The sequence below is a fragment of the Myotis daubentonii genome, chromosome X (genome assembly GCF_963259705.1).
Source record: "Myotis daubentonii chromosome X, mMyoDau2.1, whole genome shotgun sequence".
NCBI lineage: Eukaryota > Metazoa > Chordata > Mammalia > Chiroptera > Vespertilionidae > Myotis > Myotis daubentonii.
The window spans coordinates 31,285,930-31,292,390 of NC_081861.1; the positions used below are offsets into that span (position 1 = coordinate 31,285,930).

The 6,461-nt window shown below is 39.6% G+C and overlaps 1 pseudogene; it reads right to left on the reverse strand.

Annotated features, from left to right (window-relative positions):
- Nucleotides 1–2,225: 2,225 nt before the first annotated feature.
- LOC132224839 (mitotic checkpoint protein BUB3-like) lies at nt 2,226–5,180 on the reverse strand (annotated as a pseudogene).
- Nucleotides 5,181–6,461: the final 1,281 nt, after the last annotated feature.

The following is a 6,461-nucleotide window of genomic DNA, read 5'->3' on the forward strand; positions in this document are numbered from 1 at the left end:
TTTCTTTCTTTTTTGTAGTGTTTTTATCTGGTTTTGGAATTAGGATAATGCTGGCCTTCTAAAATGAGCTTGGGACCTCCCTCTTTACTTTTTGGAATATTTTGGAAGGATAAAAAAAAATATTTTGGAAGGATAGCTGTTAGTTCTTCTTTGACTATTTGGTAAAACTCACCTGTGAGGCCATCTAGTTCAGGACTTTTTTTGTTGCGAGTTTTTTATTACTGCTTTAATTTCACTAGTTGTAACCTGTCCAGATTCTCTGATTCTTCCTGATTCAGTTTTGGAAGATTGTAAGTTTCTAGGAATTTATCCATTTCATTCAGATTGTCCAATTTGTTGGCATATAGTTGTTTGTAGTATGTTTGTTCGTTTGTTTTACAATCCTTTGCATTTCTTTGGTGTCATTTGTTACTTGTCCTCTTTCATTTCTGCTTTTATTTACTTGGGTCCCTTCTCTTTTTTATGAGTCTGGTTAAAGGTTTGTCTTCTCTGAACATTTTTGTACGAGGCTTTTTGTGGGCATGTTATACTTTCTCTTGGATAAATACCTAAAAATGGAATTGCCAGCCCAAAGTATTGGCTTATATTTAATTTTTATGAGAAACTACTGGACTGATTTCCACAATGGTTGTACCATTTTATACTTCAATCAACAAAGAGAGTTTCCATTGCTTTTATCCACTTGGTATTTTCATTTTTAAAAAATCTATTCTAGTGGTGTGTACTAATATCTCATGGTGGCTTTAATTTGCATTTCACTGATGACTAATGATGTTGAGCATCTTTTAATATGTTTATTGGTCATTTTTATGTCATTCTTTGTGAAGTGTCCATTCTTTGGGTATAATTTACAGACTATACAGGGTGGGGCAAAAGTAGGTTTACAGTGTGAGTACACAAAAAAGAGTTTATTCTTGTGTTATTATTTATTAGTATATTATTTTCCATACAAACAACTCTAAACCTACTTTTGCCACAGACTGTATAATGTACCCATGAAAAATGTGCAAAGTGTTCAAAGATTTTTGACAAATGAATAAAACCATGTAATGAGCACTACCTACACAGAAGTTTATCAATATTACTACTTGCTTGAAAACACCAGCTTTTGGTTTCATTGATTTTCTCTCTCTCTCTCTCTCTCTCTCTCTCTCTCTCTCTCTCTCTTCTATTTCTGCTCTTTCTTCTACTATTTCCTTCCTTTTACTTACTTTGGGCTCAATTTGTTCTTCTTTTTCTAGCTTCTTAAATTTGAAGCTGAAGTCATTGATCTGAGACCTTTCTTGTTTCTTAATATAGATATTGAGGGCTATAAATGTCCCCGTAAGTACTGCTGTAGTGGCATCTCACAAATTTTTATATGCTGTTTTCATTTTCTTCCATTTAAAAATACGTTCCAATTCCCTTTTGATTATTCTTTGACCCATAGGTTATTTAAAAGTGTGTCATTTAATTTCCAAATATTTAAGAATTTTCTTACATATTTTGTTATTGCTTTCTAATTTAATTATGTTGAGGTCAGAAAACATGCTTTCTATGATTTCAGTCCTTTAAAATTTATTGAGACTCGTTTTATGGCCCAGCATATGGTCTATCGTGGAGAATGTTCCATGTGTGCTTGAGAAGAACGTGTATTCTGCAGATGTTGGGTGTAGTGTTCTATTCATGATAGTTAGGTCAACTTGATTGATAGGGCTGTTCAAGTCTTCTACATCCTTAATAATTTTCTGTTTACTTGTTTTTTCAGTTGCTGAAAGAGAACTGTTAAACTCTCCAACTGTAATTGTAATTTTGTTTATTTCTTGTTTCAGTTCTGTCAGTTTTGGCTTTAAGTATTTTGGGGCTTGTTAGTAGGTACTTACACATTTAAGATTGTTATATTGTCTTGAGGAAGTGACCTTTTTATCACTATAAATGTCTTTTTTAAAGGGAATAATAGGTTCAGATTATTTTACAAAAAGAGCTCAAGATCTTAGAAAAATCAGCTGGGCTTGCTGGTGTCAAAACAATTCTTCCCAGTACTGCACAAGGACACTAAGATGTCTCATCTACACAAAGTCAGCATGAAAGGGTGCAGACAGGTTTTATGTCAGACAGAAAAGAGAGAAATCCACATATTAAATAACATGTCCACAATGACTATAATGCATTCCTAGGGGGGATAAACATGTATTTGTAGAATGGAAAACAAAGCTTTCCATAGAGAAACCACTTTCATGAGATGATTAGGTGGACTTGAATTCTGTTTCTGCATCTGTTACTTGGTGAATAAAGATACCATCTTCCGGATGTTCCATGTCATCCATTTCATACATATATGATGATGCTATCACAAGTGTAGTCCCATCATTATTGAAGGCAAGTGATGCAATACTTGTGGGATACTGATGGAACTGGCACAGTCACTTTTTAAAAAAGTGGACCCCAAATATTTACAAATCCTTCAGAACCACCTATGGCAAATGCATTGTGGATGTTGCGAAAAGAAATAGCATTGACTGGGTAAATCTGCTCAATATTATTTTCTTTTAGTCTGTGACACTTGAAGGCATATGTTTTCTTCTGTACCCCAGGGCTTGGGTCTAAGTCCTCAACTGCCACTTGGCCTTCAGTAGAGCTCAATACATAACCCTGCTTGCTTGGAAATACTCACATGTAGCGAGTCTGGTACTTCAGGCTGGACTCGCGGTGCTGCTATGTGTAGCCTATGTTCCGTAGGTCCCACACCAATGCTCTGTGGCCTTCAGTGTCCACAGTTAGCCTGTCCCCAGACACTGAGAGGGTATACACCTTTTAAGGCTGACAGAAGGTCCCAGCAAGAAGGTCTGTGATCTCATAATTTTTTTTTTATTTTCTAAAGTGTTTTTGTTTTTTGTTTTTTTTTCCAGTTAGGTATATATATATATATACACATATTTAATTATCTTAAGTTTTACATATGTCTCCTTTTCCCCCAATTGACCTGCCCCAACAATTCCCACCCTGGGAAAGCCCCCACTGCCCCAGTGTCTGTGTCCATTGGTCATGCTAATATGCATGCATACAAGTCCTTTGGTTGCTCTCTAACCCCCCTCCCCTGCCATTTGTCTCTGGTTCTATTCTTGTTCATCAAATTATGTTGATCATTATATCCCACATATGAGTGAGATCATGTGATATTTATCTTTCTCCGACTGGCTTATTTTGCTTAGCACAATGCTCTCCAGTTTCATCCATGCTGTTGCAAATGGTAAATGTTCCTTCTTTTTTATAGCAGCACTAGAGGCCCGGTGCACAAAATTCGTGCACTGGGGGGGGGGTCCCTCAGCCCAGCCTGAACCCTCTCCAATCTGGGACCCCTCAGGTACATCTACACAATGGCCCTGTGGGATCTGGCCTAAACTGGCAGTCAGACATCCCTCTCAAAATCCGGGACTGCTGGCTCCCAAACGCTCACCTGCCTGCCTGCCTGATTGCCCCTAACCGCTTCTGCCTGCCTGCTTGATCACCCCATAGCCACTCCCTTGCTAGCCTGATCGACACCTAACTGCTCCCCTGCTGGTCTGATTGCCCCTAACTGCCCTCCCCTGCCAGCCTGATCTCACCCCCAAAGGCCCTCCCCTGCTGGCCTGATCTTGCCCCAAACTGCCCTCCCCTGTCTGCCTGATCACCCCTAACAGCCTCTGCCTCAGTCCCCACCACCATGGCTTTGTCCGGAAGGAAGTCGGACATGCGGAAGAAGGCCGGTCGACCTGGTCTAATTAGCATATTACCCTTTTTATTAGTATAGATAGATTATATAGGATAGAATTGCTTAAATGGGGGGGGAGCCTTTTTCAGCAGGAGGAGATGCTCTTGGCAGACAAAAACACATAATCCCTATATCTGGACTGATAGCCAGCGATATGCACTATACTGCCAAAGCAGTCATTAAAAATTTGAACTGCTTTCTTACACCTTACACCAAACAGCTGTTGCCTTTAAAACCCCTCCTCAGCTCCCACCTTAGGTTCTGCCTTCCCAGTTCACCCAGATTAGGTTCTGATTGGTCGGTTTTGATGCCAGTCAGCGTCAAAAGCTCCGCATCCTAGGCAGCCATTGGCTCCTGGCACTTCACCCAGAGTAGGTTCTGATTGGTCAGTTTCTATGCCAGTTAGCGTCTTTGAGCCTATCTCTGGGCCTGATCAAAGAGGCGGGGCTGATTAGCAGCCCCCCAGAGGCCTGGAGAGAAAGAGAGGCAAGGCTGATGGGGAAGCCCAGAGAGAAAGAGAGAGGCAACAGTTGATCAACAGCTGCCACAGAGGCTGCGGATCAGACCCTGCCTCTCTCTCTGCCAGCCTCTCTCCAGGCCTGATCTGCAGCCTTCTCGGCAGTCAGTGCTGGGTCACCATGGCAACCCAGCACTGGCTTCCGGTGTTTCATCAAGCCTTTGGTCCTTACGACCCTGGCTTTATATATATATATATATATATATATATATATATATATATATATATATATATTATTCCATTGTGTAGATGTACTATAGTTTTTTAATCCACTCATCTACTGATGGGCACTTAGGTTGTTTCCAAATCTTAGCTATGGTAAATTGTGCTGCTATGAACATAGGGGTGCATATATCCTTTCTGATTGGTGTTTCTGGTTTCTTGGGATATATTCATAGAAGTGGAATTACTGGGTCAAATGGGAGTTCCATTTTTAACTTTTTTGAGGAAACTCCATACTGTCTTCCACAGTGGCTGCACCAGTCTGCATTCCCACCAGCAGTTCATGAGGGTTCCTTTTCCTCCACATCCTCGCCAGCATTTGTTGTTTGTTGATTTGTGATCCCACAATTTAACTGTCTTAACCTAACTCCTAGTAACCATCACATTTACTTCTGGACAGGATTCAACACATTTGATAGGGGTATCATGGGTTCCAACAAGATTTTCTTGGTCAGTGTTCAAATCATGCATTTTCAATTGATGATCTAATCCTCCACTCCAGGCATGTGTTGGAATCTAGAAGGCACAGTCCGGCATGGTGCTGGTCTGCTGGTACTTGAACCAAATGGAGTTGGCTGGTACATCATAGAGGCATACTGACGCATCTCAGGAGGAAACCAGCAGGAACTGGAAGGTGTTGGGGTTGAACTTCACTGAGAAGATGCCATCCTCAGGTGGCTCATTCAGCTTGAACTCATTATAACCGGTCATCTTGAGTTCCTCCCAGAATCCTAAATGTCTTTACACTTGGTAATAGTTCGTGTCTTAAACCTTACTTTGAAATTAATATAGCCATATCCATCATTTTAGTTTTAACATATCTGTGCCTTTATATTTAAAAATAATCTTACAGACAGCAAAAAAGTTGAGGCCAATATTGTTTTGTTAACAGTGGAATGGTATTTAATTTTATTGCTTACTAGTAGAGTAAATTTATATTTAATGTAGTTATTGATATGGTTGGGTTCAGGTAATCATTTCTCTAATTGTTTTTTATTATTTCCAGCTATACTTCACCAACTTTTCCCTTTTTCTGCCCTTTCTTACATTGAGTATTTAATTTAATTTTTTTTTACTTTGAAATAATTTGAGATTTACAGAAGAGTTGCAAAGATAGTAAGAGTGTTCCCAGACATTTTTGTCCAACTTCCTTTAATGTTAACACCTTACATAAACATGGTAACATATTTATCAAAACTAAGACATTCACATTGGTATAATACAATTAACTACACTAATGACTTCATTTGGATTTTCCCATTAATGACTTTTTCTGTTCCAGGATCCCATCCAGGATATCACATTTCAATTTGTCATCATATCTCCTCAGATTCCTCCTGGCTATGAGAGTTTCTCAGACATTTCTGTGTGTGTGTGTGTGTGTGTGTGTGTTTTATGATCTGTACAGTTTTTAGGAGTACTGGTCAGGTATTTTGTAGAATGTCTCTCAATTTGTGTTTGTCTGATGTTTTCTCTTGGTCAATGTGTGGTTATAACATTTTAGGAAGAATACCATTAGGTGTTGTATCCTTGTCATCCCATCACATCAGGAGGGGTACATGACATCAACATGTCTTACTGGTGATGTTAACTTTGATTTCCTGTTCAAGGTGGTATCTGTTACATTTTTCCACTTTAAAGCTGCTGTTTCTCCCATTTCAAATTCTATTTATTATATGAAAATTCCTAACTTCAGCCCATACTCAAGGGGAGGAAAATTAGGCTCCACCTCCTGGAGGGACAACTATCAAAGAATAATACAAATATTATCCTATCTAATAAAAGAGAAACATGGTAATTAGCCGTACATCCGCTACCCTTCCCATTGGCTAATCAGGGCGATATGCAAATTAACTGTCAGCCAAGATGGCGGCCGGCAGCCAGGCAGCTTGAAGCGAACATGAGGCTTGCTTGCTTCAGTGACAGAGGAAGCCAACGTTCCCCGCCTGCTGCTGCCGGCCTCTGAGCTTGCAGTTTGAAACATTGTTACAA